This window comes from Melospiza melodia, chromosome 3 (assembly GCF_035770615.1).
Source record: "Melospiza melodia melodia isolate bMelMel2 chromosome 3, bMelMel2.pri, whole genome shotgun sequence".
Taxonomy (NCBI): Eukaryota; Metazoa; Chordata; class Aves; order Passeriformes; family Passerellidae; genus Melospiza; species Melospiza melodia.
Genome location: NC_086196.1, coordinates 137799942 through 137820852, shown reverse-complemented (window position 1 = coordinate 137820852; position 20911 = coordinate 137799942). Strand labels below are relative to the sequence as shown.

General features: G+C 44.7%; 1 protein-coding gene across 3 annotated transcripts in view; it reads left to right on the top strand.

Moving 5' to 3' along the window:
* Nucleotides 1-20911, top strand: part of EXTL3 (exostosin like glycosyltransferase 3) — a 138943-nt gene that overhangs the window by 24919 nt on the left and 93113 nt on the right. For all 3 annotated transcript variants that reach the window (XM_063153198.1, XM_063153200.1, XM_063153199.1), the window contains exon 2: nucleotides 2668-2742. The gene's annotated coding sequence lies outside the window, so the exon portion shown is untranslated. The remainder of the gene's footprint in view (nucleotides 1-2667; nucleotides 2743-20911) is intronic.

The window sequence follows — 20911 nt, the reverse complement described above, 5'->3', positions numbered from 1 at the left end:
ACAGGCAGTCAGACTTTCAGATTTAGCAAGGCTTTGCATACTGACAGGCTGCACGCTGACTCGCAGTCACACAGGAGCACAGTGATAAATTATTTAATTACAGACACCCAAAGAGGCGAACCAGGCGCCCACTGGGCTGTGTTGTCCCTCTGCTCCCCCACTTTGCAGGGTTTCTTGCTGGCTGATTCCCAAAATGCAGCTGTCTGCAGCAGTGGTCTCACGGTTATTAATGCTAATTAGCAGGGTTCTGCTCTGTGAGTGTTCCTGCACACACACACAAAGTGCTCTCAGCTCCTCGGCCGCCTAACGAGCGTGTGCTCACCCCCGTTGTTAATTAGCAGCATCCCTCAACGGACCTGTGCTCCTCCTGGGGACGGGGGTTTGGTGTGGAGCTGCCTGTGGTGGTCAGAGCCAGTCCTTGCCATTAGAACCTTGTTTTAATCAGTGCTGACAAAAATCCTGGCTGGATCTGTGCTCCAGGTAGGGGTCAGGTTTAAGAGTTGTTGAGAAAGCTTTGATGCTACAGGAACATGGTGCTCCTTGTGCTGACAACAGTTTTGTGTCTCTGCCTCTTAATAACCACCCTGTAGTAACACCTTCTTCCTTGATTTGCAAAACAGCTCAATTCTGAGAAGAAATTTCCTCCTGAAAATGTGGAAGTGCAGTTTGTTCTTGGCAAATCCAGCTGGGGCTTTGTTATGGCTCTGATTTAATATCCTTGGTGATGGAATGCTCCTGTTGTGGGGGAAACATCTCTGAGAGGTGATTCTCTCTACAGGACAACATTCCACTCCTATTTTTTTTAACGCTGAAGGCAATAGAAAGGGAAGAAGCTGGTAAATAATATGACTATAAATGAGAACCAAATTATACTTTAATTTTTATGGATGTTCATGATAGAAAAGCAACGTGAGATCAGGAGGTCTTTCCAGAAGAGGAGGGCTGCTCTTAAATATCTCTGCTTTGTCCCTGGGTTTATGTGTTCAGTATCATCCAGAAAACTCTTGGTTTTGCATTTGTCTGTAATTTGCATTTAGATTGGCTGCCTGAAGGGAGTCTCTTGCAGGGGAGATGGGGCTGTGTGGCTCCGGTCTCTCGCAGATCTGGCTGGAAGTAATGGCATTTACATAAAAACCATTAGCTCTGTTATTGATAAACATGAAAGGCATCAATTTCATTTAATTTTTTGATGAAGAGCTTTTAATATAAGCTCACAATAGCACTGAGGTAGTAACATTCCTGTCCCCCCATCCCTCTGCACTGACCTCTTGTTTTAAGGGCAAGCTTTGATTGGGATTTTGTTGGTGGAGAGATGGGAAGTTATTTCTATTCCAATTTACTGGAGTAGCCAGTTGTTGTGCTACATTGTGGGGAATTATTTAATGCTCATTTGAAGAGGTGTCTCTATTAATTGAACGGGGATTTAATGTCTCCCTGAAGCACAGTTGGTCTGTGTGTGATGTACACCAACACGTACTGCTGGCAATTCTATGGATAATCTTTTCCTTAATCAAAATGGGTTTAAGCAGAACTTCAGTGGCGCCTCATTAAGGGGATAAAGTGTGTTGAAACAACAAATATATTAAAGGGAACTTCTTTGGTGCACTCCAGATCAGAGCCCATGCAACCCTCCAGCACCGTGGCTGCACAAACATTTGTTCCCCTGCGTGTGTAATGGTGCTTTGGGGACCCGGAGTGTCACAGAGAGCTGTGATTCACTGCCTCTGGAGCCACTGGCTTTGGGAAGCTCTGCTGCTGCTCTCGTGTATAAATACTCTGCTTTCCTCCTGGGCTGCCTCAGGTCTGACCTCAGCAGCCTCCAGAGGCAGCCGGTGCTGCAGTTGTTTCCAAGCATTGCAGCATTTGCTTGCTGAGAGCTTTGCAGGTGCTGTGAGTGCCTGACCTCAGAGCTGGGGAGGTGAGGGCGCCTGGTTTGCATTGATTACCTGGCCTGCTTCTTTGTCAGGACCTAGGACATCCCTCCGGCTGTCCTGGATTACCCAGACCCCTGCCAGGGGGCTCAGAGACCCTGGCACAGAGCCCAAAAATGCCTCTGTGGTTTGGATTATGACCCATGGAGCAAATTACCAACCTTATATGAAGATCAGCAAGCCACGACAAATTAAATAGAATGATAGTGAAGTTATCACAAGGTGAAAAAAGTAGATTTTGGGGTTTTTAGAATGGGGGTTCAGGGGTGCAAAATGGAGGGATCTGGGCACGTCCAGCCTTTCTCCTTCTTCTTCTTCTTCTTGGCCTCCATCTTCTGCTGTGATGGTGGCACTTTTGGATGGGTTCAGAGTAGAAGCTCACTGTCTAACATAGGTGATAGGTATTGGGAAGTCATTGTAAATATTGTACACGTGCTTTTTAGTATAAAAAGATAACACCACCCTGGGGGCAGGCAGAGTGCCTGGACTGTCCTGCTGGATGGACCTCAGCTGGACAGGAGAAGGAATTTTATAGATAAGACACAATAAACAACCTTGAGACTGAGAAATGAAGAGCTCTGACTCCTTCTTCAAGTGCTGGGCTGGGAAAAGAGACTTTGGAACTTTTCTCGGGGTCACTCTGACAAGCTAGAGATCCTGGCACTTCTTGATGTAAAAAAATTTGTTGAAATTTTTTGGTCACTTTATATTTACAGCTCTTTTCCCTCTCTAACAGGCTCCAGACAGATGAGTAGAGAGCTGGCTGCAGAAGAGGGACAGATTCCAGCTTGCCAGCTGCTCACCGTGTACAGTGAGTACCTTCATATTTCAGGAATAAAACTTTCTGTGGTGCCTGATGTCAGCCTCAGATTGCCTCCACTGGGGCACAGCATTAAGTCTGCATGCTTGGACAGTGTTTTCCTGAAAGTACAATCTTCCTTGGCTTAACTCTTGTTTTGGGAGAAGCTGTGCTCCAGTTTTACCTGAAGTGGTAAATTGTGTCCTCATCCCACTTGCAGTGGCAGAGCAGAGAACTGCTGCAGTTCTGCTCAGGGCTGTGGGGAATCAGCTCCAAAGGTGTCACCTGAGGCTTCCTGTGTGGATCAGGAGTGGAAATGCTCCCCAGAGCTCTTCCAGCCTTGCTGGAGGTGCTGGAGCTGAGTGAGGAGGGTGGACGAGGTTCCTGCCACGGCACATGCCGGGGTTGCTCATAAATGAGTGCTATGAAATCAGCCAAATGAGGCTTGGCTGGGCTGGTGGGTGGAAAACAGCAGGAATAAACCACTGGAAAGCATTGCCCAGTCCATGGTAAGGATGGCAGGTTTGCCCTGAAAGTGGAGGAGAAAATCTTTATTTCATGGGGAATTTTTGCACATTAAAATGCCTTGCACGCGTGTTAATGGGCTGTAATAACGAGCCTGTGCTTTATGAGGTGTCTGCAAACATCTTAGAACTCGCAACTGTGAGGGAGTAAATACTCCAGCTAGTAAATTCTGAGTAATTGGAATGTCTTGGCCCATGTGGGGTGGCCAGACTGAAATAGGGAATTGCCTCTGAAAGGCAGGAGGATGCTCTAGCACAGGCTGTAAAATGCAGGTGAGTGTGGGAGCTGCAGGAATTGAGTTTATTGTGACAGTCCTGGCAGGTGATTCCCTAAGGATCGTGTGCGATGATGAATCTTGAAACTGAAAGTGTTTGTTAACAAAAGTCAGGGATGAAATAATGCATTGAGGGACTGGGTTGTGTCATCAGGTTGGTGTGGATGTACCCAGGGAGGAGGGCAGAGAATTCCTGTGCTTTATTTGTGGCTTCCTCATTTCTCCCATACCCAGCCAGTACCTGCAGGGGGTCCTGGGCTCAGGCGTCTCTTCCTGTGTAATACAGCATTTCTGTACTTCTGGATCCAGGAAATGTTTGTGCTCTGCCAAACACAGCAGGGACTCCCCTCAGCTGGAACACAGCTCCTGTGAAAAATTCCACAGTGAATAACAGGACTGGGAGCAGCACTGGGGGCACGTGAAGGACAAACCGGGCTGGTATTGACCAACACTGTGCCAAGGTCCTCATCGACAGCTCTGATCCCAGGCTGTGCTCTGAGCCAGAGCTGCTGACTCGAGGAGCTGCAGTCAGTCAATACCATTGAATTCTCCTTCTCTTTTGCATGTCCTAAGGAGGAGGGAGTCTCAGGCTGACAGCTGTGCAGTGTGCACAAGGCCAGGGCTGCACAGCTTTCCCCCAGTGTCGGGGTCTCTAGCTTTCAGAGTGACCCTGAGAAGAGTTCCAAAGTCTCTTTTCCCAGCCCAGCACTTGAAGAAGGAGTCAGGGCTCCTCATTTCTCAGTCTCAAGGTTGTTTATTGTTTCTTATCTATAAAATTCTTTCTCCTGTCCAGCTGAGGTCTGTCCAGCAGGACAGTCCAGGCACTCTGCCTGCCCCCAGAGTAGTGTTATCTTTTTATACTAAAAACTACATGTACAATATTTACAATTACTATCCAATACCTATCACCTATGTCAGACAGTGAGCTTCTACTCTGAACCAATCCAAAAGTGCCACAATCACAGCAGAAGATGGAGGCCAAGGAGAAGGAGAAAGGCTGGACACACCCAGATCCCTCCATCTTGCCTCCTGAACCCCCATACCAAAAACCCCAAAAATCTGCTTTTCCACCCCATGATAACTTCACTATCATTCCGCCTAAAATGTTGTAGCTTGCTGAACTTCATATAAAGTTGGTAATTTTTTCCATGGCTCATAAAGAAACCCACAGGGGCATTTTGGGCTCTGTGCCAGGGTCTCTGAGCCCTCTGGCAGGGGTTTGGCCATCCTGGACAGCCAGAGGGATGTTCTGGGTTCCCACACCCCAGGACATCATTTGGCCTGTGCAACATTTATTGCCCTGCTGTGGTGTGCAGCAGGTTCAGCATTGACCTCCAGGAGCCATTCTGGGTTAGTGGGGCTGGTGCCCAGAGGAGTGAATGCAGGAGACAAGGATTTCATGTTTGGAGTCCTTTTTAGGGTGGAAGACTGTGATTAAAGCAAGGAGTATGGATTGAGGTCAGTAGGAGACAGCTGAGGGAAGGGCAGGGAGCTGGAATAGAGGAGATGCTGGAAACAGTCTGTGATTGCCATGGAGCAGAATGGCAAAATAACCTGTGTCAGGGGACTCCTCAACAAGTCATTCTTAGGCAAAACTCTCTCCATGACACTAAATACGTAAATAACTGCATTAGGCGTGGAATCTAAAAATACTTTTGAGACAACTCATCTTCAGACACCTCCTGAGACTTCCTGGCTTGGCAGCAAAGCCAGGTTGTGCAGGAGTTTTGTAGCAGGTCCCTTCCTGTGAGGATGTGGCACCATCCCCGTGAGCGTCGGTGTGGGTCTGATGCCTCCTGTGCTTCACAGAGGGCTCTGCTCACCGTGGAGAGGGGCTGGGGGAGAGAGAGCACTGGGGCACGGCAGGGAGGGTTGGTGCTGCCTGTCCAGGTGGAATCCCTGCTCACAGCTGCTGTTCCCTGCTCACCGTGGAGAGGGGCTGGGGGAGAGAGAGCACTGGGACACGGCAGGGAGGGTTGGTGCTGCCTGTCCAGGTGGAATCCCTGCTCACAGCTGCTGCTCCCCTCAGAAGATGCTGGAGACTTTTTAAAGACTCAGGACGTGGCAAACGAACACCTGAGCTGGGTGAGGCTGGGTCTGTCCTGCCTCCAGCCATAGCCAGCAGGAATGTCCTTCGTGTCCCATCAGTTTATTCAGCTCTTGTGCTTTTTCAGCCTCTGTCCAGGCATTTCAAAGTTTAACTTTGTGTGGTAAATTATTTCTTTTTGGTAACTGCACCTACTGCCAGCTCATGTCATTGTCATTTGCATTAAAATTCTGTAAATCCCTACTCGTGTCCCATGTCAAAGGACTATTTTCCAGACTAAAATGTCCTAATTGATTCAATGGTTCTTACAGAGATGCTTCGTGTTTTTGACCATCTTTACTATAATATTCACTGTTTACAATTTTTGGTCATTTTTTCTGCTCTTGAGTCTTCTTATTAGCAAATTGAAAGAACCTTTGGGTTTTTGAGGTCCTGTCCTTTTGCTGCAGTTCTCTGTATATTTAGCCATAGAAAAGAAAACAGGAATTTTGATGCTCCATGTAATAATAACCCATAGATTTATTTATTTCTAAAAAGCAGAGATTTGTGTGTCCAATCTAAAAACTCTGTCAGAAAAGCTGTGAATAAACCTGATAGCATTGCAGTGCACTGAGTCACTGGAACAATACATTGTTAACAAGGAGCCCTGGCAGGGCTGTGTGGCTTTTTGCTAAAGCTGTCAGCCAGGATATGGGATGCATCTTTGTATCCTGCAGCAATTTTGTGAAACTAAATGGCTGCTGGTGTCTACTGCATCTTCTAAATGGTGACAGGAATCATTCTGGGTGTTAAACACTCTGCCCCTCTGCATTGGTTAAGAAATTGTATCCAAATGGAGAATTGGTCTTATTTAGGTAAATATAAATCAGTCATCCAACAGGTGCTGGTTCTGCAAGGGCAGGGCCTGGCTCTCCATCTCCTCTGCTCTGCATCAATGATATTTATTTTATTAGTGGCTTCCAGAAAGCAGAACTGGAACGTGATGTGATTAAAGTGTTAACACCAGGGCTGCAGTCCCAGGGGCTGACAAGTCTGTGGTTTTCTCTATCTGCCCTGACTCACATCCGTGGCTTTTGTGCTGCCCTGAGGTGAGTCAGGGCTCCCCAGGGCTGATTAAAGCCCTGCCCTGTGGGCAGCCTGGGAAACCTGGGCCTTGTTCAGCTGAGAACTCTTGGATGTTTTCCCCAGTGCTGAATCACAGCTCCCGGACCATCCAGGGCAATTTTTTTCCCAGTGTTCAGCTTTATCTTCCACCACTGTGCTTTTCTTCCTTCCTCTCTGCTGCCTTTAGCCCCAGAAAGCTCCCAGCTCTGTCTGTGCTCCGCTGTGGCTTCTGTTCTGCACGGGGAACCCAAGGAGCACAAGGACCAAATCCTTGTGGCAGTTCTCTCCCAAAGCAGCTGATTTCTGCAGCACAGTCAGTTCATTGCACAGATCTGATCAATAAAACACCAAAAGCTCCCCAAAGCCTCACCTGGCCTGCCAAGATGTGTCACCTGTGCCTCAACCAGCTGGGGAGTCCTCCTGGACAGGGGACGCCATAAGGAGGAGAGAGGGAAGAAACACATCCAGAAACTCTAGGGTGATTTTCTACCACTCCTCAGGGTGTCCCAGCCCCTGCTCGTGGGTGAAGGACGGAGGTTTTTTAGTATTTCTTCCCTTCATATCTATATCTATATATCTATATATATATATATCTATGTCTATATATCTATATCTATGTCTATGTCTGTCTTTGTATTTATTTATATCTATATCTAATATCTATATAATCTATATATATATTTGTATATATTTATATCTATATCTCTATCTATCTATAATATCTAATAATCTATATCTATATATTTGTATCTAATATCTATATAATCTATATCTATATTTGTTTATATTTATATTTATATTTATATTTATATTTATATTTATATTTATATTTATATTTATATTTATATCTATATCTATATCTATATCTATATCTATATCTATATTTATATTTTTATCTATCTCTATCTCTCTATATCTATAATATCTAATAATCTATATCTATATTTGTATTTATTTATATTTATATCTATATCTATCTCTATCTCTATTTATAATATCTAATAATCTATATCTAGATCTAATATCTATATAATCTATATATTTGTATTTATTTATATCTATATCTATATCATCTGTATCTATATACAAATACATAAATTTATATTAATGGCCCTTTCTTTTCCTCTCCTGTATGTGAGGTTGCACACAGCCAGCCTGTCAGCCCACAGCCAGCCTACTGTAATAATTTCAGCTGTAGTTTAGTAAGGTAGTAAATTGAGAGTAATTTTTAATCTGCTTGGGAGAAAAACAGCTTAATTGGCTGTTTCTCCTGGTGGTTCCAGCATTATTTTTGGCCTTAGAGGGTATAAATGCAGCAGACATTGATCTCCCTGAATGAGGGGTCAGCTCTTCCCGGACAGCACTGGAGCACTGCATCTCTTTATTTATATTTCACCTTTTTTAGTACATAATACAGCCAGTGTGGAAAGGGCCTGTAAAATGCTGAGCTGCGTGGTGGAATTTTGCTCTGTCCAAGTAAATCTCTTGTGATGAGAGACTCCGTGAAGGGGAAGCCTCCCGGATGAGCTTGGAGCAAGGGGAGGTTTGGAGACATCCCTGTGGCGATGCGGCCACGCCGGGGAGGTGGAGCTGGGAGAATCCAGCCCCTTGTGCCACCACCCAGGGGACTTTTCCATGCAAAGCAGCCACTGAAGCTGGAGCAGAGCAGTGTGGGACAATGTGTGACAGGGGGCTGGAACAGGCTGCCTTTGTGGCACATCACAAAGCCAGCAGTGTGTGCTGCAGTGCTGCTGCTTGCTGAGCCTGGAATGGCAGCCTGCCTTCTGCTCTGCTCCCTTCCCTCCAGGAGCTGCTTCACGTTTCGGGAGAATAAGGCACCGTTTGTGTGTTTATTTCGTTTCTGCTCCCAGTGCTTGGATCACACACGGGGTCAGAGGGAAGGAGCTCAAGTGAGGTGAAAGCCACCAGGGCTGCAATTCTCCAGGCCTCTTCTTGCTCCACAGAACTCCCTGTAGTAAAGAGGTGGAGGTCAGGTCTTCTCTCAGGTAAGAGGAGACAGCCTCAGGTTGTGCCAGGGGAGGTTATGTTTGGATATTAGGAAAAATTTCTGCAAGCACTGGAATGGATGCCCACCACCATCCCTGGAAGTGTTCAAAAAAAGGTGTGGATGTGACACTTGAGGACCTGGTGTAGTGGTGAACGTGGTGGTGCTGAGTTGATGGTTGGAATTTTGTGATTTTCCAACCTTAAAGATTCCCTGATTCTTCTCTTGGTCTTGCTGTTTCTTTTCATTGTTAAATAACAAAGCTCAGCCACCCCGTGGAACAGGATGAGCTTTGAGGTCTTTTCCAACCCAACCCATTCCATGAACTTGTGGCTTCATTTATCCAGCAGCAGATACTGAGAGCCCTCTCTGGAACTAATTTAAGTTTATCTGACCTCAGACACCTGGGAAGGGAACAGTGCTGGGAGGAGAACCCTGCAAGGAACAAAGCCTGAAAACAGCTTTGTGATATGAAAATGTTGCAGTAATTATTCAGTACAATAAAACTGTTTCAGAGTGGTTAAAAATGATTAAAAGGACTCTGCAGGAGGTTTGCATTACTGTAGCAGTGACTGGGGAGTGAGAAACAATGGCAGTGGCACAAATTTGGGTCTGTGAGTGAACTCTGGAGACAGCTGGGTGTAAATGCTGGGTGTAAATGCTTTCTAGATCTCCTCAGACTTGATAAAAGCTTGGGAACTTCTACTTGGGATAAAAGTGCATTACTCACATTGTCAGTGAGGCATTTCTACCCTGAATGTTTACCTGGCAGTTCAGAGGGAGGCCCTTGGGAGTAACTGTGGGAAGCACAAGTGAAATCCTCCTTGCTTTTGTTGCAAGGAAGTTCCCAGCACAACTCCATCACAGAGGGCCCTGATATGAGAAGGGTTTACTTTGTGAATTGTTCTGTCATCACTCAGCAGGATAATTGGCTTCTGATTAGGGAGGAAATCTAGCTGCAGGTTGGTGTTTGAGGTTCTGAAGTCCTCTTGAAAAGGCAGAACTCCTCCTCAAACATCGACAGCTCTCCCGAGAAGGGGATGCTGGAGACTCCATTAAACGGGCATTGATGTAACAGCTGTTCCTGTTTAAACAACTTTATTTCTTCCTCCTCCTGTTGCAAATCAGAGGGAGAGTGGGAATCAGTGTTGTTGTTTGTTCAGAATTAATAACAAGGTTATTAAATTTTTTACTGCTGGAGATGTTTTTGTCACGTGCTTCCTGCACTCGGTGCCTCTCAGACCTGCTGCTGCTCGCTGGGTGTTTTTTAGCTGGTGATGCTGATGACTGAAGGATTCTTATTCCTTCTGTTCCCAGCTCCCAGGTGACTCAGGAGCTAAAAGCAAGCCAAGATCTGTGCCTCCCACAGGCAGCAGAAAGGCTGATGTGGAGGGAAGGCACAGGCATCTTGCTGTGAAGATGATGCTTACAATTTTAGAAGAGGAATTTTTCTTGGTCCAGAGTAGTGAGCAAGGGGGGCAGCTTTACCTCTCCAGGGAGCTTTCACTTCTGCCTCTGAGGCTGGCTTCAGCCTGGACCTGAAATTAGGTAGTGCTGCAAAAAAACCTACCTGGAATTTAAGAATATCCTGAGCTGGAAGGGACTCATATCACAATAAGGATCATCCAGTGCAGCTCCTGGCCCTGCACAGACACCCCAGCAAGCCCACCCTGTGCATCCCTGAGAGCGCTGTCCAAACGCTCCCAGAGCTCTGGCAGCCCTTGTTTCGCATATTTGAAAAGAGAGGGGGAAGATTTTGGAAGCTGGTGCTGAGTGGGGCTGGATCTGCAATGGGATCAGAGTCGCTGCACAGAGCCTCAGCCCTCTGTACCAGTGGCATTTTTGGAGGAGAGATTTAACCTGGGACGGGATTGCCATGCACTGAAACTGCCCCCAAGGAAAGGAGGATTTGCTTCTTCCCTCTTCCCTCCCGTGTGGGGCTGCCTGAACTCTCAGCTCCATCCTGCTGCTCCAGCTGCTGCCTTTCCCTGCGGACAGATTTAGAGTCCTTTTCATTCTGCCTGGAGTGCTCGCCGTGAGGCTGATGCCTTTGAGGAGGGAAAGGAGCGTTTGTCAGGTCTCCAGGGAGCTCATTTATACAGATCCTCTCGGGTTCACTGGCCAAGTGTGTCTTTGTGGCCGTGTGCTTTTGCCTCTGAGATGGAATCCTCAGAGCAAGGCCGAGTGTCAGGCTGCTGCTGGTGCCGGGGCTGCAGCTGCACAGCTCATCCTTTAAGGAGGGAAAATTGCCAGAATTTTGGGGCTGAATTAGCTGTCTCAGCCTTTCTGGTCAAAGTTGGCTTTTGTTGTTCCAAAGTTGTGGATTTTGTCAACCTTTAACCTTTAGGCTAAAGCACTTTTTAACAATGAGTTTATTTTATCAGAGATATGAGCAGGAGATTAGAAGATGTGTGGGAAAAGAGTGATCTTGCCCTTGCCAACTCTGACAGGTATCACTTGTATATTAGTCTGCTGCATTTTATTTCTATACAATAAAAAAACAGTAAATGTTTAAAAAAGTGTTATAGCTGCATTTTTTAAAGCCACGATTACAAAAGAATAAAAAAATTGAGATAAAAATTGACTTGCTGTTGAACAGTGAGCTCTGCCTAATAACCAAAATTAAAAGTTTTTATGAACAGTCTCTCCAGAAACTTCTTAAGAGTGGAGCTCAGCCTGAATGGGTAAAGCTTTTAAAAAATCTGTTGGAAATCCCAAACCAGCAGGGGGTAGATGGAAATATCAACAGGAGAAAACAATTTCTGCACAGCCCGAATTTGTTTTTGGAGAGGTTTTCCCTTCTCCGGAGAAGGAGGAAATGCAGAGTGACAGAGGGGTGACTGCTGAAACCCAATGCCACTGCTGGGTCTCCTGATGGTTTTTCCTGCCCAAATGAAGGCCCCTGTTTTTTTTTTTCTTTCTTTGCCTCTGTTCATTTTATTCAGAGTAAGTGTTCCCATTATCCTGTGCGTGTGAAAGGCTCCCGGCCCTGCCTGAGCTGGATAATAAGGGAGTAAGGCAAGAGCAGCCTAATTTATAACTTGTGAAGTGATTCTCTTCAGAGCACTAATGAGCAGTGACCCAAGCACAGGTAAATTATCTGTAGGGTTTTTCCCCCCCCCTTTTCCTCTTGAATCTCTGATCATTTCTCTCCCCAGGCAACCTGTCTTTCACCACCATTAGCGTGGTCTCAGTTTTTGTCTGCGTTCCAAAGTTGAACCACTTTATCCACAATTGATGTGTGCTCCTGTAGGGTGGAGAGCACAACGTTGGGATGAAAGCATTTCTAATGGCACGGCTCATTCTTGTGCTGGAGAGGAATAATGGACGTGGGATTCAGCTTTAGAGTTAGAAAGCTCTCTAAATTTAGAGCGTGCCTGTGCATTGTGGCCGAGCTGATCTCATGGCAAGCTGGTGATGCAAGGAAGGGTTTTTGCTCCCACTGATCTTTTTGCACTGATACAGATCCAGTCCCTTCCCCTCTCAGTGCAGACAGTTTCCTTCCAGCCTGACTCCTTGATTCAGGCTTGGAAATTGGGATGGAGATTCCTCTTTTCAGCAGCACCAGGCCATGGGATCAGCTGAGCAGCGATGCAAAACCACGTCCCAAACGAAGCCTCTCGTGCCAGGAGTGTGTCACTGTCTGAAAGTGCTCCCAGTAACTCTGCTCCCTCCCTCCTGGCATTTTTAGGGCAAAAATCAAGGTTTTCCTACTGCTGGGTTATCCTGAGTAAAGTTACTCCTCCTGGGAGTAGCTGCTGTGAAAAACGCCAGTCACTTGTTTTTAAAATTTTCAAAGTTTAATAGTAAGAAAATGGTTATAAAAATAGGAATACAATTAGAGTAATAATAATATTAATACAGTTAGAGTAATAATAATAATATTATTGTAGAGTAATACAATTAGAGTAATAATAATTTGGATTATTTGAATTAGGACAATATGAGACAATGGAGACAAAGAGTTACGGATGTCCAGGTACCTTTTTCTGGGCAAAATAAGCCGGAAAAAGGACACACATTAACAAAGGATTAACCCTTAAAAACAACAGCCTGTTGCATACTCACACACCTCATCCATGATGCATCAATTCCATTCAAACACAGGATTCTGTCTGGTCATCCTCAACTTCTTCCTCTGAGTCCTGACAGCGCCTTCGAGGTGGGAAGAAGTTCATTTCTTCTGATAAGAGAGCAATAAATTCTTTATCTCTGAAAGATTTAGGTGTCCTGTGGCTGCTATCTCAGTCCTTTCTTTAAAAAAAGAATCCTACATAGCACAGTTTCTATTCTAACATTTTTTATAACCTAAAACTCTATTTAACACACTACTTAAGAGAATTAATCCAGCATTACTTTCTAACACAACACACCTAATATTCATTTGAATATTTGCCAAAAGCCAATCATAAAATACACGCATTTTTCACACTGTTTTTGCTGACAGTCCCCAAAAGAATGCAGAGAATTGAGGGCAGGCACATGCTCTGTGATGTTCTGTGTGCTACAGCCAGCTTGGAAAATAATTAAAACCCCAATGTTTTGCTGTTTTTTTTTTTGATGGATGTTGTTGGATACTTAATGGAGCTCGTTGGCAGTAAACACTCCTTCCCTGGGGATCTTTCCAGAGTCATTAAATCCGGTGAGGGATAATCTGGAATGGTCTCCTGTTCGTCTGGAACATTTGCTGGACATGGGAGCTGCAAAAAGGGGCCCTGTCAGGCCTCCCTGAGCAGCTGCAGGGTGATAGCAGAGGTGAAGGGCCAGCACAGGCGTTACTGAAAATATTAATTACAGATGATGTCTGGTTCTGTAAATAAGAAATACAGATGACGCTGTGGTGGTGAAAAAAAAACCCCACCTTTAACTCTTAAGGGCAGTGTTGATCCCCCAAAGGAAAATCGTAAAAGGCCACAAGCAGTGAGTGAGAGTTACAAAGTGGCTTTTAGTCAAAGATGTGCGGATTCCAAACATTAATTTGGGTGGGAAAAAAAAAAAGGGAATTAGTTCAACAGCTGCTGGGCTCTTTCTAAGCCCTTTCAGAGGGAGCTTCGAGCTGGGGACTGCAGCAGGTTGTACTTGATGCAGGAGGGTTTGAGCTCGTTTATCCCCAGTGTCACATTCCAGGCTAGCGAGCGCTGCTTGTTTTGTGTGTGGCGTTTGCTCCCCCGGGACAGGGCCAGCACAGGTGGGGACATTGATCTCCAGAAGGTCACAACAACAGCTGCGAGGGGGCCTTTGCAAAATGCTTCACTTGCAAAGGGATGTGCTGCAAAAATTCTCTGCTTTCTGCCTCACTTGGGGCTTTCTTTTGCAAAACATTGGCTTTCAAGAAGGATTTAAATGTGATTTGCAGATGTTAATGTGATAGTGGGTTTAATGCTGTATTTTGAGGGAGCAGCTTTTGCTGAATGTAACCTTGGGCAAAGTTTGAAACAAGCGACCAAAAAAAAAAAAAAAAAGCAAAAAGGGAAGTGATAAAGATCTGGCAGCCATACAAATACGGATTTGTGTGTGGGAAGGCCCAAAATGTGCTGGGTCTCTTATCGGGAAGCGTGGAATAACAAAGCCTGGCCCCTGCCCCTTGCCTGCAGCCTGCCGTGCTGAGCCCCACAGCTCTCCTGAGGGTTTGGAACGGGGCTGCTCACCTGGCACAGGGATCAGAACCAGCCCAAACCCTTCGGAACGTTGGTGGGAAAAGCCCCAGAGCAGCAGCCGGGCGAGGTCAGTGCAGCTGCCTTGCACTGCAGCACGTGTTAAACGCAGCAATGTTCCCAGCTGGAACTGCCCCAATTCCAGCCTTGTCATCCAGATGAAGTGGGCTGCAAATACATTTCTGTGGGAACTGCTCTGGATGCAGAGCACCTTTAATAATGTCTCAATATCTGCCTCACTGTGTGCAGTTCTAATACAACCAGAAGCCAAGGGCGCGGATGGAATTATCAGCCAAAATACTTTGACTTGGCTGCTAAAAACTGCTGCAAAAAAAAAAAATAAAATTGTAATATAACTTTAGTGCAAATAGTAGCATGAGTGAGCACATTGGAGAAGCAGCTCTGAGCTGGAGGGCAAAGAATCACAGAGAGATTATATCCTGAGTTGGAAGGGATTCGTGATGACCATGGAGTGCAGCTCCATGGTAAAGAAAGGACTTGCAGCAAAGTAGCAGCCACAGGACACCTTAATCTTTCAGAGATAAAGAATTTATTGCCCTCTTATCAGAAGAAATGAACTTCTTCCCACCTCGAAGGTGCTGTCAGGATTCAGAGGAAGAAGTTGAGGATGAGCAGACAGAATCCTGTGCTTGAATGGAATTTATGCATCATGGATGAGGTGTGTGAATGTGCAACAGGCTGTTTTTAAAAGTTAATCCTTTGTTAACAGGTGTCCTTTGTCCTTTTTCGGGCTCCTGCTGCCCAGAAAAAGGTACCCAGACCCTCTGTAACTCTTTGTTTTTATTGTCTCATATCGTCCTAGTTCAAATTGTCCAAAATATTATTACTCTAATTGTATTCCTATTTTTCTAACCATTTTATTGCTATGAAAATTTTAAATTTTTAAAAACAAGCGATTGGTGTTTCTCCCAACAGGTAATGCTGGAATTGCACAACCTCCTTCCCTGGGGAGGTTTCAGGTTTTCCCTGGGGAGGTTTCAGGTTTTCCCTGGCTCTTTGGAGCTTCCCGTTCCTTGGATTAGCAGTGAGGAAATGGTGGCACCTGCGTGGGGCAGTGACAGAGCTGAGTTAGGGGTGATGGCCCCTCTGCTGTGGCATGTGCCAGCCTGGTTTTGCAAGCAGGATCTTCGAGCTCCTAAAGTTCCTGTGATCATGCAAGCTCCCAAGAAAGCCAGCTGATGTCACAGACATGTGTTATGAAAAGTTCTTTCCTTAGGGTTTTTTCTCCTGAGAAGCTAAGAGGGCTCAGGAACAAAATGTAAACAGTGATTATATAATTATAATTATATAATTGTTATCTGCTGCTGTGGAATGCAACAGGTGCATCTGTGATGGGTCTCATGTGGTTGTTTCTAATTGATGGCCAATCACAGCCCAGCTGTCCAGACTGTCTCAGTCAGTCACAAACCTTTGTTATTCTTTCTTTTTCTATTCTTAGCCAGCCTTCTGATGAAATCCTTGCTTCTATTCTTTTAGTACAGTTTTAATATAATATATATATAACAAAATAATAAGCCTTCTTTTAGTATAGTTTTAATATAATATATATCATAAAATAATACGTTTTCTATATGTCTTAAAAATATTTCAGCCTTCTGAAACATGGAGTCAACATTCTCATCTCTTCCCCCATCCTGGGACCCCTGTGAGCACCACCACGAGCTGAGGCACTGGGTTAGCCCAGGGAAAGCTTTTCAGGCCCTGTGCTTGCTCTGAATGCAGCCTGCAGCCCTGGGCACTCTCCTGAGCTGCTGGGTGCTGGTGAGCTGCGTGCTGTGCCCCGTGGGTTACACTGAAAACACACGTGGAGTATAAATACAGATGTATAAACCCATTACACACCGTGTGTGTGATCAGTGTGTGCCTCTGGGTGTGAGCTCTGGGGCAGGGACCCTGTCCCACAGCCTTTGAAAGTGCTCCACTCACTCTCAGGTTTCCTTTCCAACTGCATCCTCAAATGTATTTCCAGCTGAAATATATATAAATCAGCTGCTTCAGGGGTTTGGGTTGTTTTTTTTTTTTTTTTTTTTAACAGGAAGGAACTCCAAATATGTTTATTTTCATGGTAAGATCACAGGCATCGACCACCGCCGTGTGTTTTGGTGTTTTAGTTCACATGTGTGTTTATGCATTTTCTTCCTGACCTTGCAGATGTTCTCAGCTACTCTTTTATAGATCCAACAAACTGACCCTTCCCCTCTTAAATACCAAATGTTCCCTTTAGCAAATAATGGAGTGGTTTTCTTCTGAGGAAAAGCTCTTTTTTCCAGGACACAGTGGTGTGACAGTGTTCACTGGGGTCTGAGGATGAGGGAAGAGATGAGGATCTGCCTCTATGTTTCAGAAGGCTTGATTTACTATTTTATTATATATATTACATTAAAACTATACTAAAAGAATAGAAGAAAGGATTTCATCAGAAGGCTGGCTAAGAATAGCAAAAGAAAGAATGATAACAAAGGTTTGTGGCTTGGACAGAGAGTCTGAGCCAGCTGGACTGTGGTTGGCCATTAATTAGAAACAAGCACATGAGACCAATCACAGATGCACCTGTTGCATTCCACAACAGCAGATAATCAATGTTTACATTTTGTTCCTGAGGCTTCCCAGCTTCGCAGGTGCCTCAAATACTTTGTGCCTCTTTTGTCTTTTTTGGTAATGATTTCACTGCTCCTTTTTATTTCCACTGGTTCTGCCTGCTTTAACTCACTCTTTTGGCTTAAATTGACACTGTTACTGTTTCATCCTGTTGGGGAATGGTGTTTTATGGAATCGGAAGCTTGTTTGGAATGGTGGGAGCAGCTGCAAGGAGGGGCTGAGGTCACTGAGCTGCCAGAGCTCCAGGAGGGTTTGGACAACACTCCCAGGGGGGGTTATTGGGGTGTCTGTGCAGAGCCAGGAGTTGGATCAATGATCCTTACAAATCCCTTCCAACTCAGGTTATTCCATGATTTTAAACCTTGGAAAAGCTGTCACCAAAGGAAGAGCAGTTGAATTTATTTGAATTTTTTTTTTCCCCCAACTCACCAAGTGTTGCTGTTATTTTAAAGCTCATTTGTAGTGCCCATATTCATCTCAGAGTTTGCTTTTTCTGTAGAATGAGAAAAATTTTCTGTTGGGGCAGTGGTCAGAGAGAAGTGAGAGGGATCAGCTCCATCCTGGCTGTGCTGGACTGGGAAGGTTAATTTGTGTTTTTAGTGGTGTTTCTGTGGGGCACTTCCTAACTACAAAGAGCAGCTTTAACCTTAAGTTAAAAGTGCCTGAGATATTCATTCCCCTCTCTGCAAAAGAGGGATAAATACTCCTTGATCTGCCAAAAAGGGGCTGTGTGGGTTTAATTAACATTTGCAAAGTGCTTGTGGATAACATCTTTCATCTGAGGCTCTGAAGCGAAATATTCTCGGCATCCTCGCTCAGCATCGCAATTATTCCTCCAGCTGTCGTGAGCTGTGCCAACAAAAACTACTCTGCTGTCATCAAGGGAGTGTTGATGCCTTGTGACTTGTTTGGATTTTGATACTCTCTTCCCCCTACTCCTTCTCCCCATTGCTGTGTAAAATACAGTGTATTCTTCAGATCTGAGGGAGAGAATAACCTGTTCTTTTCCTCCACAAACTTATTTGTGTCTTGTGTTTAGTTCTTGTTTGTAGCTCTTTTTTTAGTCTGTGCCCTTGGAGTAGAACTGGCTTATTTTTTTTTTTTTTCCTCTGTTCTTAAAATACTTTTGGTCCTTTTTTTTTGTCTTGTTTTCTTGTATCTTTTTAAAATACTGCCATCATTTATTAAACACCAGTCACTCCAGAGAGGCTTGCTGGCCCCATGCACTGTCATTTCTTACTTCAAGGTGGATGTGAAAAACCAGATGAATTCCTTCATTCCCTGGACTCGAGTTCTCCCAAGTTTCCCCACTCACAGCATTTGGGGAGTTAAAACTTCCAGCTTTGTTCTCCCAAATGCTGCCTTTATTACTAACAGTGCTTTGTGAAATCCTCTTGAAAATCAATATTGCCCAAATCTACTTTTAAAGGAACGCTTGTACATGTGTAGTCTCCAAGGCAGTAATATTACCCCTAAAAAATTATTAATTTAATAGTTCCAGGTCCTAGCCAGGCTGAAATTCTGAAATTTCTGCAAAACCAGAAGCACATCAAAGCCCTCCCCAGTCTATCACTCAGGTAACTGTGGCCATTGCTGTGATTTCTGTGAGGATTCATTAATCCTGACTTAAAAAGCATATGAGATCTAAAATGTATTTTTTTATATAACATAATTGAAGAAAGCACAAAGTATCATTTATTTAATGGTTCCAGATCCTAGCCAGGTTAAGGTTCAGCCTCTCTGCAAAACAAGAAGCACATCAGAGCCCCCCAGTCCATCACCCAGGTAACTGTGGCCATTGCTGTGATTTCTGTGAGGATTCATTAATCCTGACCTAAGAAGCATATGAGATCTAAAATCTATTTTTATATATATATATACTTGAAGAAAGCACAAATTTATTAATTTAATGGGTCCAGGTCCTAGCCAGGTTAAGGTTCAGCCTTTCTGCAAAACCAGAAGCACATCAGAGCCCCCCAGTCCATCACCCAGGTAACTGTGGTATTTCTGTGAGGATTCATTAATCCTGACCTAAGAAGCATATGAGATCTAAAATGTATTTTTTTATATATATACTTGAAGGAAGCACAAAGTATCATTTGAAGTCTTGGAACCTCTAAGCTCATAATTATCTGTGGGAATGAAGACTACAAAGCAATGGCTTCAAGAGCAGCTGTGTGCAGCCTCTTTCATCAAGCTGTGTGTTAAAGCTGCCTCTGTTTGCTTTAGCACTTAAACCCTGGCTCCTGTTTGCCCTTCACATGGAATAAAGCTGTGGGAGAAGGAGCTGGGCTCTGTCCCACCCTGTGCTGCTCCTTTGGGAAGGGAGCTGGTGCTTGGTGACATTCTGTTGTTATTGGCAAGGGTTTTAGAGGCAGAGAAATGAAATGCAGGACCAGAACTCCTCTTCCCCTTGCTGAAATTCCAGGTCATAAATCGCAGAGCGTGCAGCGAGATGTGGTTATTCCCTCTGCCTGCTGCTTTTGGCTGGAGGGGTGGGATGCTCCAAATTGAAATTAACAGCCCTGGTTCCCACTGAGGGTGGGGGGAGCTGTGACTTCCCCAAGATTTGTGTCTGTGTTTGTCAGTGTGAGCTCCGTTACGGGAGAAGCGACTCCCACGTCAAACGTGGCAGGTTTCATCTTCCCAGAGGAGAGTTCTGAGCTCTGCCAAGTGTGTCAGTGGTGGTTTTAAAGATAATAAATCCGACCACGGTGCACGCACTTCCTCCCTACCAGGGGCTGGGATGTGCTGGGTGAGTGCAGCAGGAGCTGGGATGAGATCCACCACTGCCTCCTGTGCTTCGGGCTCCAGGGGGAAGGGAAAAATCTTTGAGAGAGTGATGACTTAACCAAAAACTTTGACTAAAAAATCAAAAAAAAATTGAGATGAGCCCATCTGAGCACCTTGAAAATCATTTGCTCTTCATGCAGCTGCTGAGACTGAGCTTATGCCAGCCCCTTTCCTGCTGTGTGTGGTGTCCAGGAGGGGCATTCCCAGTGCTGCTCTCACCTGGGGGAGGTTTTCCAGTTACCTTCTTGGCTAAAAAACTTCTGATGTTTTCTTGAGAAATATCAATGTGAAAAACACCAATTACTTGTTTTTAAAAAATTTAAAAGTTTCATAGTCATAAAATGGTTATAAAAATAGGAATACAATTAGAGTAATAATAATTTGGACAATTAGGATTAGGACAATATGAGACAATAAATACAAAGAGTTACGGATGTCTGGGTACCTTTTTCAGGTCAAAATAAGCCCGAAAAAGGACACACATTAACAGAAAATTAACCCTTAAAAACAACAGCCTGTTGCATATTCACACACCTCATCCATGATGCATCAATTCCATTCAAACACAGGATTCTGTCTGGTCATCCTCAACTTCTTCCTCTGAATCCTGACAATGCCTTTGAGGTGGGAAGAAGTTCATTTCTTCTGATAATGGAGCAATAAATTCTTTATCTCTGAAAGATTCAGGTGTCCTGTGGCTGCTATCTCTCTGTGAGCCCTTTCTTTAAAAAAAGTATCTCACATAGCAGAGTTTCTATTTTATCATTTTTTATAACCCAAAACTCTATTTACCACACTACTTAAGAGAATGAATCCCACATTACTTTCTAACACAACACAGATAATATTCATTTGAATATTTGCCAAAAGCCAATCATAAAATACACGCATTTTTCACAGTCAGGAAATGGTACCTGATATTTGGGAGTCAGTTTTGCTTCCCTGTCCATTTTGGAAGGGTTGGGTCTCCCCTTCCTCTTTCCTGTCTGATGCCTGTGGCAGTGAAGGTGTTGAAGCAACTTGGATTTTCATGCCCAGCAGCCCTGAGTGGTGGAATCAGAGAAACCTGGAATGGTTTGGGTTGGAAGGGACCTTAAATCTCATCCAGTGCCACCCCTGCCATGGGCAGGGACACCTCCCACTGTTCCAGGTTGCTCCAA